The 10,031-nt window shown below is 51.7% G+C and overlaps 1 protein-coding gene across 1 annotated transcript in view; it reads left to right on the top strand.

The window, feature by feature from the left end:
* rreb1a (ras responsive element binding protein 1a) overlaps window positions 1-10,031 on the top strand; it is a 34,470-nt gene that overhangs the window by 3,490 nt on the left and 20,949 nt on the right. The window contains 1 exon segment of the mRNA XM_086020198.1: window positions 9,487-9,543. The gene's annotated coding sequence lies outside the window, so the exon portion shown is untranslated.

Here is a 10,031-nt window from a genome sequence, read left to right as displayed (position 1 = left end):
ACGCACGCACGCACGCATGTTGGCGTGGCGACAGCGGCTGCTCGCCATGTTTGTTGCCCTGGCGGAGCGTCGTTTGAAAAGAAACGCCACTTTTGTCGCTTGAGCCCAGTGCGTTTCGTCAAGATGAAGTTGTGAGTCAGAACAACCGGCAACCATTTGAAGTCAGGCTGGAGATGCCGAGACAGCGCCACTTGAAACATTTCGCATTGAATCGGGCATGGACATCCATCCATGTTCCCAGCTGACTTGGGCCAAGAGGCGGGGCGCACCCTGGACCCTGGGGGGGCCATAGACAAAGAAGCGCTCACGTTCACTCCGAAGGAGCCTTGAATGGAGGCCAGGCCGAATGCGCGCAGCAAGGCCGGAGCCGAGGTTCCGACAAGGGCCCGCCGCTAATCATAAGTTGCAATCGTTGATGTTATTTTTTTTTGCCATCAGTTGGAAAACAAACAAACAAACATGTTTGAATTTCCATCCCATCCCCAGCATTGGCCGGCAACCACTTTAGGTTGGTTCCCGCCTACTGCCCCAAGACAGCCGGGACAAGCGCCAGCACGCCCGCGACCCTAAGCGGCTCACTCAGATCGTGGATGGGTGGATATTTTTCCAAAACAGGACTTGATTTCAAGTGGCCAAAAAAGTAGTACAAAAAATTTCTGGTTTAGTCCAAACGTCCGACACAAACGCAGCAACAATGTAAATGTCTTCTTTCTTCAAATTGGAGCCGTCCAACTGTGAGGCGGCCGCGCACACGGGGCGTCTGTCTGAAAAGTCGTCCCGACCATTCGACGGGAACCGCGGCAGCAACTTGAGGTCGGAAATGACCATGGAACGACGATAGACGGCCACGCGTTCAGTGGGGACTGCAAACACTTGCACTCCATTATTTCCCCACTGCCGTGTGCGTGCGTTAATAGAGTCATCAGTGGGATGCGCATGTGTCCGTGGGGAGCAAAGTCAAGCAGCTAATTAAAAGCGTTCATGGTCCCTCTGAGACGCTCACTGCCTCCACATTAACCTCACGTTAACGCACCCGCACGCATTGAGCCACTGGGAGTCACGTGAGCGGCCCTACGAGCTCCTTTTCTTTTCTTTTGTCAACTTTTGCCGGCCTCCTTTGAAAGGTGCTGACAAACAAACGAAGGGAAGCCGTGGAGATGCGAGCCGCCGCCGGTGTCTCGTTGTGTGTGCGCGCGACGCTATTTATAGAGGCGCCTTTTTTTAGATAAGCTTAGGTTTCAGCCCACCCCCCAGTGGGTGAGGGAAGATGGCGAGCAGGGAGGCGATAAATGCAAGGTGCAGGCCAAAGTTGAACAAGGCCCCAAAACGCTTGCTGCGTCCATTTCAAACTTGCCAGCCTGTGTGCGCCAGAGTGGTGCACACGAGCCGGTGTGGAGGAGGATGAGCGGGGGTGGCTAGTTGGGCGGGCGGGCGGGCGGGGGTTGCCACACCTCAGAGCAAATGGCTCGTCGACGTCTAGTCTTTCACTGCCGGAGCGCGTCGCTCCCCCTCGTGGTTTCAAGACGCGGTTTCTTTTTCTCTGACCCGTCGCGTTAACCGCACGTCGTCATGGCGACAGGTGATCCGTTTGGAACCTTCCGAAAGTCTCCCACCGATGCCAACGTGTTACAAACTTTCTAAAAGTCCTTCGCTGCGGTTAAAACACGTGACAAACTTTCTTTCCGAACCCGAGCGGTGTTCGGTTACTTTGTACAAGCCGACAACCAAAACCAAAGTCTCACCCAATTCTTTTCGCGATGCTAACAAAGATTAGAAACCTTTGCGATGTCCACTGAAGCGCCCGAAACGTCATGAAATTGTTTTCCTGTCAAAGTCAAAAGTCAAAGTCAAAGTCATGCGCCGGTGCCCAAACGTATTCAAAAGCTTCCCGCGTAAGCTCCAGTCAGGGACGGACGGCCCAACCGCGGCAAGTTGTTCGCGACCTACGTCAATACAAGAAACGAGAGCAGCCTTCAACCACAGAGGCGAAAAGGGCTCATAGGAAAGTAGTCGTTATTTTGCAGGTCACCACACCACTCGCGCGCCAGCGTCCTGGCTGCGTTTTCGTCTTGTCTTTAATCTTGGATCGGTCCCAGCAGCTGACAGTTTGTGAGCGCGTCCTTTTCCTTGATCAACCTTTGAAATGGAAGCACAAGCTCCGCCTCTTCCTGTTGCCCTCTGCCACCTACTCCTCCTCGCCATCCCGATGGCGGGACATGCGTACGAGCTTGGAAAGGTTGTGGCGCTTCTGTGGCTGTGCTGGAAATTGCTCCCGCCCTTGATCCAGCTGGTGATGACTACAGCAGCAGTAGCGGCACCTGATGCGCAGTGCGTGTGAAGAAAAACGCAACACGCAGCAAAGTGAAACTTGCAAATTCACGAGCAGCACTAGTGGGAGGAATGAAAGGAAAAATCCAGCGAGAATTGTTCTTTATGTCCTGTGGCATGTCATGTTTTAGGGAGTAGGGAAGGATGAATGACGTTAGCAGTTAGAACACCCCCCGCCCCCACCCCCCACACACACACAATGATCGCAATGAGCTCTGCGGCGAACGTTTGAAGAACTATCAAGGTCCGCAGTACCAAAGTGCCGTTGGAGTGATTGGGAAGTCAGTCTGACCACTATTGTCCCCAATATGGCTGCCGTCCGTCAAGCGAACGCATCAACTTGAGCGGGCCCCTCCCCCACCCGCGTCCACTCTGACATTCTTTCACAGCTCGGACTTTGTCCCGGCGGTAAATAGGTGTCGATTTGCGGCGGGCGGGAGCTGCCTCGCCTCGGCGTGTATCGCCGCCGCTCGGCGGGCCCGAGCCGCTTGTCGTCGTCGCCGGCGTCGGGTGGGCCGCGCCCGACGTCGGCGGCCCAGCCTGCGGCACGGCACGTCAGGCATCCGGCGCAACAGGTCCGACCTCCACGCGACACCGCAACACGCCCGCCCGCCCGCTCCGGCGCAGGAAGTCGATCCTCTGGGTTCGGAGGTGCAGCAAAGAGTTAAAATGCTGGCCAAGTAGCAGCCGCCCCCCCCCCCCCCCGGCTCCTCCCCCGCCAGCCGCTGCTGACTAAACACTTTCGGCAGCTGGCTGCTGACGGACGCCGAGGACGAGGAGGACACAAGTGAGATGGATACTTGATTCCAAATGAAATTGTCCCAACGCAAGCGCAACATTTAGGGAGTGGGGGGCTCGGGGCACTTTGACAGAAAGAACAAACGGAAACTTTGCATGTTTCAAGTTGCCATTTGTTAAGTCCAAAATTTGTATGTGGAGCCTCCTTGGCTGTTCACACGGATGTCGACTGATGTGGAAATGAATGTGAAAAATGCATAGCAGAAGACAAAATAAGGTGGAGCAGTGCCTCTCAAACTTTTTTTTTCAGCAAGTAGCACCTCAAATAATAAAAACAAATTCACATTTGCCAAAATCCCAAAAGTTCATTTTATTTCTCATGAATGTACACTCAGCACCCCGTCTTGACGGAAAAAAAAATCGGAATTACAGAAATTTCACACATGTACGTGTGTATGTATAGATACTGTATATATGTAAAAACAAAAAAATCTATTTGTGTGTATGCAGGGGGTTGCAAAAGTAGGTATGGACTAATATCCAGAGGTGTCAAATCCACATCCAGAAACTCAAAAGCCTGCCGCAGTTTGCATAATAGTATAAGAAGTCCAAAAACAGTTGAATCCAGTCATTTTTTTGCGTACTACTCAAGGGAGCCTAGCCTGCCTGTACACGTCCGTCTGTCCGTCCGTCCGTCCTTTATCCAAGCCGCTTATCCTTCCTATGCCAAACACAGCGGCACCTTGACATACAGGTGACCTGGCTTGTGATTTTTTTTTTTTTTATATATATATATTTGTTTTATTTGGAGTGGACAGATACAGGCTGTATTTGGCCAATTTCCTGCCTTTACTTTGAATTTGAAGCCAACATTTGAGATGCGGTGACTTTTGATTTGCACCGACACCACGTAAGCGCGAAGCGGTCCTCGGTGAGCGCCGACGCTCGACGTGTCCTCACCGCGTCTCGGCTCACGCGTGCGACGCCGCTGCCCTCTGATTGGCCGATCGCAAGCTGCCGGGCTGAGACTAAGGAGGTTAATGATGCCGGTGTCGGGAGGGGCTTAATAGCGGCATCGATACAATGACAACTTGTTTGCATGCGAATCAATTTTGCCATGGATAGATTGGATAGATTGTGGGTGATTGCAACTTGTGTGTGTCACTTGCTGATTGTGTTGCTGCTCTTAAGTAGCCTAATCCTTATTACACACGCTAATCTCCCACACGTATGCCGGTGACCTCACGGATAAACACACAGACAGAAAAGAAGAGGAATGCATGCACATGCAGCCCCTCCCTCTAGTGAAAAGGTACCATTGTTTGTTCTACAAACACAGGACACACCTTGTTACCATGGCAACCGCAGACAGCACCAGCATGCCCCCACACTCCACACACATGCGCCGATGCTCGTCTTTCCTACTTTGCCGCGGACCGAGATAGTTCCGTAGAAGTCTAATTGTAGTGAGCGATGACGGACGGACGTTTCCGAAACACTCGCCGTGTTGAGACGGTGGCCGCGCTTTGTCATTTAGCATCATTTAGCAAACCACGTCATGTGGCGCAAAGAGGGTCTTGGTGTGCGCGTGGGCGTGGTCTCAGGTGTGTATTGCTGTAACCAAAGTCCATTCAACTTTTTGTCCAAATTACAATAACCCTCCCAAGGGAAAGTCTCACTCACACACAAACAGAGGCAAACCTGAAGAGTGTGTGTGCGCGCGCCTGTTGCCTGGAGGCGCACACACAAAGAGGCTTTTTCACTTAACTGAAACCTGGTCTGCGGCCACACCCAGCACCCACGCACGCACATATGCACGCACACGCACACACACACACACTGAGGCCAGTGGCAATGCACTCAGTTTAAGATGGACGCATCCTCCTTGGTACCTTTTTCTTCTTTGTTTTGTTTTGGGTTTCTTTTGTAGCGAGCATCCCTACCGATGCCGCCAGCCGCAAGGGTTTGTGGGTCATGTAGTTGAGTGGCTTGTTGGGAGGGGGGGTATGCAAAAGAGAAGAAACGGAGTCCCCCTGCCACTTCCTGCTTCCTCTCCAGACAGGAAGTGAAGGATGCGAGCATGTTGTCTCAGCATCTCTGCGGCGCTGATAAGCAACGTCAACGCGCGTGCGTGCGAGTACTTTATGACACGGCGGGGGCGGGGCTTGCCAGGTGATTGACAAGTGTGCTGTATTGTTGCATAGTTGCCAAGTTGATGCGAACCAATTGTCAGTTTCCAAGATGGAGCATGCGTAAGAGCAATTTTCCACAGGAAGCTCCCTCGAATCCAGTCTGAGACGATCGCCACGGCCAGTGAGTGAACGAGAAGAGAAAACTTGGCTGCCATTATGAAGACATCACATTAAGGCTGATCTTAATCATCAGTTCATCTGTCAGTGATTAGTTTCAAATTGTACAAGGATACGTGAATTGCGGTGCATGTTACGGTTTGGTCCGTAACATCAGTCAGGAAAATGGGCACAAATTGCTTCCCAAAGTCACGGCGAATGTCGTCGTATTTTGAAAGACTTCAAGCTTTCGCGGAAGGCAACAGAAATGGGACCTTATTTATTTATTTATTTATTTATTTGTTTATGTATGTGACTGTTGAGAGGCTGAAATGTGATAAATTTGGACAATTTTAGGGCAAACAAGGTCTCTTAGCGATGAGTTAATTATCAATTTAGTTGGCAATTTATTTGATCATCAATTAGTTGTCGATGAATTGTTGCACTTGCAGTTAATTGCACAGGCGAATGGCACAGCAATCTTTGCTTTTTTTTTAAGTTGACGGCATAGTTCAAGAATCAGAAATGAGTGAACGATTCCCGAGGCAGCGACTCGGCTCGCAAACGTCGATCGACAGCGCGGAATCGTACTTTGGCGTCTCGCGGCCACCGGCACAAAGAAAAGATGGCAAGCAAACAGGAAGAGGAAGTGAGGACGCAGAAGTCGTGAGCAAGTCACGCCGCACACGATGCAACCGAAGTCGAGGTCACACGACGCACCCCGACTCCATCTCGCCGTTGTTGTTAGCCAGCTTGTTAGCTAAGCTTGTGCGTGTTAGCATGTCTTTGCATTGCTAGCTCAGCGGGAAGTGACATCATAGCCTTCCGCATGATGAGCGAGTGCCGGCGCCCCCCGCAGACTCGTGTGGATGACTAGATTAGCGCAACACACACACGTGCTGATGTTGTACGCGTGTGCATGCAGTCGTGCGCGCACACACACGCCGATTGTGCCTGCGCGTATGCAGGCGGTGTTTGTGGCAGCTGTCGAACATGAATGTGTGCCTTGTGGTGCAGCTGTGCTGTGTGTGCATCCAGTCAAGTCATGAAATGGAAAGCTCAGTTTGTTCCAAAAATGTCTCCATGTTGACAAACATGACACGCTAGCATGTGTTAGCATCTGTGAACAGGCGTGTGTGATTCCAGTGGTGAAATGGAAAGCTCTTGTTTTGAAGTCATTTTTGCTGAGAAAGATGGGGCCTTGGAAGAGGAGATTGACCGTGTTGATGGGGGGACCCGTTCGCAGGCGTCGAGGCTGTCTGCGGCACCTGTCGGCGTGCGTGAGAGCGCGACAGCTGCTCGGCACGTTGACGTCCACCCAAGCCCCCGCGGACTTTAATCCTCCGAACGGTCGTGCCATGTGCGCAACAACAGAAGCCCGTACGCAAGCCGCGTTGTCGTCATACAGCAAGCGACACGTCGGCCGCCTCTTGATGATGCTAACGATGACGTCGGCGCCGCTCTTTAATGACCAACGTTTAGAGAAGCCCTTGATCCCTGGGCCACTTGAAAAGTTGACTTTGTGTTTGTGGCGCCGCCGGCAGAGAGAGATGCTTTGCGGGTAAGTGTGCTCTCAGCCGGCACCGGTGGTGGTGGCGGCGGCGGCAGCGGGCCTCGCGTCTGGTCCGGTCGCGCCGTCCACCTTCAGTGGCGACGTGCCCAACGTATGCAACTCTTAACGGCGATGATAGAAAGCATCCATACAAAAAAAACCCAAAAAAAAACGGAATCCAATGAATACAATTTCATGGAAGAAGGTTAACTTGGGTAGCCCAGTGCTTCTCTGGTGTGACGTCGCACCACTGCAGGAAGTTGTCTATTGGCACTTATTTTGAAAGGGTCTGTTTTGAAGTTGCAGACGGCGGGGCGCGAAGCGACTCTTGAGTTGCACAGGCAGAGTTGCTGTGGGCGGGGCGTCGCGTGGGCCAATCGGGCGCAGCGTGACTCCGACGCCGCTCGTCTGGTCCGACCGGATTCTTCTCGTCAATCGCGCCACTCGGTCCCGCCCACACTTGCAGCAAATGATGAGGAGGAGGAGGAGGAGGGTCACGTCCACTTGACTCGAACGGCAGCACAAACGCAAAACATTCCCCTTCCCTTTCATCTTTGTGTGTCTTTCCTGCCTTCCTTTGTGACTTTTGATCTTGCCTTTTGCTTTCTTTCCTTCCGCTCCTCTTTCCATCTTCTTTTGTTCCTTCCACTCTCATTCCCACCTTTCCTCTTCCTCTGCTCTTTTCTTTGTTCTCCTTTCCTCTGTCATCCCGTCTTTCCTCTTTTCTGCCTTTAGTCCGTGCTTTCCACATCCTTTCTTTATTCTTTCCGTCTTTACTGTTTCCACTTTGCTTCAACGCTCCTCTTTCTTTGTCCCTGTCATCCTTCCTTCCTTCCTTCCTTCCTTCCTTCCTTCCTTCCTTCCTTCCTTCCTTCCGTCCGTCCGTCCGTCCTTCCTGCTGTCCTCTTTCCTCTGGTGCGCCTACGCGCGTGTGGCTCGTCCGCGCTGGCCTGCTGGATCCCCACAACGTTCCTAATGTCCTCCTGGTACTTCTTTGTAGCATCATGTGACCTGCGAGCATCTGAACATTCAGCAGAGGAGCTGGGGGCCATGGGCGGGCTTCTCTTACAATACGATACAACGTTATTTATATTGCGCATTTCATAACAGCTACAGCTGTATCCAAGCACTTTACGTTGCAACAACCAAATAGCAATAAATCGAACCACAAAATACTCTAGCTTGCTTAACATTCAATCGAAGTTCATTCCAAAGGGAAGGACTTGTCATCAGCAGACATTTCCTTCGACCAGCACTTGTGGATTGTGGTGTTCTTGCTTTTGCTGGTAGCATCACATGCACTCCGGAAGACTTTTACAAGTACAAGAGGAAGACATTCTTGTTTTGCTCTCGTAGTGCTGCCGCTGCCTCTGAGACTCAAGTTCAAACTTGTCCGCAGCCGCTTCTCTTGCTCGCGGCTAGCCACTTAGCTTAGCGTGAGGATCACCTTTCTCCAACTAGCAGCTAGCCTTTTGGATTCGCACCTTTTTATAGTTTGCGGCTAGCCACTTAGCTTAGCGTGAGGGTCACCATTCTCCCGCTAGCGCTTAGCCACTTAGCTCAGCGAGAAGATGCCACTCATGTTTTTTTGTCCATTTTGACATGCTGCAATTAGCCCGGCGCTAAGCTCTTAATCTCGCTCTCCTCCTCCTCAAATCCGTCCTCTCCACTTGCCCTCATCCCTCCATCCAGATTATCGTCTTTGCGTCCTCCGCTTGGTCATCTTGACTCGGATGAATGTCTTGTTGTTGATGCGGCGCTCATTCATGGCTTTGCGGGTGTCCATACCCACAGCGCACTGTCTTGTGTCCAGCGGAATCCTCAAGAAAGGCCTTTTGACCTCTTTTGTTTCACATCTTGCATGGCATCATCCCCGGCACAGCAGCGGAACTGGCCAGGGTGTGATTATGTCACCTTCAGGATTGCATGAAAACAAAAGGCAACGTAGTGTAAATGTAGCCCACATGTAAAATACGACAACCCTAGCACAAGATGAACACACACACACACACACAGATCCTTTTTGCAAAAAAAGTTCAGCATGAGGCGGCGCGATGCACGCTGGGAAGCGTGCGGCTCCACCGTCTGACTTCCCAGCATGCCTTGCGCAGGGCTGTGCTAAGGGACGCCAAAGGTTTTGCATTCCTTGGATTTGTTCGCCAGTATTGTTTTGTGCGTACGGAGGGCGTGTCTCGGCTTGTGTCTGTGTGTATTTGATTCTGCTACGCGCTGGCCGGCCACACGGCGGCAGTGTTTGAAGCCAGCGTGATATTCTTGTGAAGTGTCAACACTAAAGCCGGTTTAAAGCGCCTGCGTGTTCCGCGCGCGACTGACTCCCTAGCGCCGCGCTGTGCCCAGATGGGCAACGACGAAGGCTTTGGGAAACATCCAAGGGGCACCTTGCGTTGCACATCCGAGGCAGGCCGAAAGATGTTGTGGGCGGTGCTCGTGCCCCCTCCGATTTCACATCTTCCTCCTCCTAGTGAAAGTCCCTATCTGGTCATGCCCCGCCCCCAGGGTGTGTCTTCATACCTGTGCGCCTTTGTGTTGTACTGACGCCTTTGTGTGCTCTTGTTGCAGTGTGAGCATCGGTCGCAGACGCGCATCCCAACGGAGCGAGTGAGCCTTTCGCTGGAGGTAAATATTCTTTCCCTCCCCGGCCCCGCACGCACATCATGCCCCCCACCTCGCCACTCTTGCCTCGCCCTCTGAATTGAATGGGAGTGGCTGGCTCCGCCCCGTCCCTTGCACACACTCTACTTGAGACTTTTCCTTGCATCTCCATCACTGCTTTTGACCTTTTTGATCATGCGTGGGTGCGTGAGTGCGTGCGAGAGCTGTGCACAATGAATGTAAAAAGTGTCACTTCTTCTTTTTGGCATAATAAATGTATAGAAGACAACAAAAAGAAGAAATAACAGTTGTATACAATACAATGTTACTTCTCGGGCGCATTTGGCAACAACTGCAGCTGTAACAAAGCACTCTACATCAAATAGCGACAATACAACAACAAAGACAGTGAAAGCTGGAAATGAAAACCCAAATGAATGATACTTCTATACAATGAAGACAGCAGAACAGTGTCTGTCTCATGTTGGATCAACAGCCAAAGAATGAAAATG

This window comes from Filicampus tigris, chromosome 21, assembly GCF_054856515.1.
Source record: "Filicampus tigris isolate MCC_2025a chromosome 21, RoL_Ftig_1.0, whole genome shotgun sequence".
Classification (NCBI taxonomy): Eukaryota; Metazoa; Chordata; class Actinopteri; order Syngnathiformes; family Syngnathidae; genus Filicampus; species Filicampus tigris.
The sequence above is the reverse complement of the archived record's forward strand: the minus strand, read 5'-3'. Positions and strand labels throughout refer to the sequence as shown.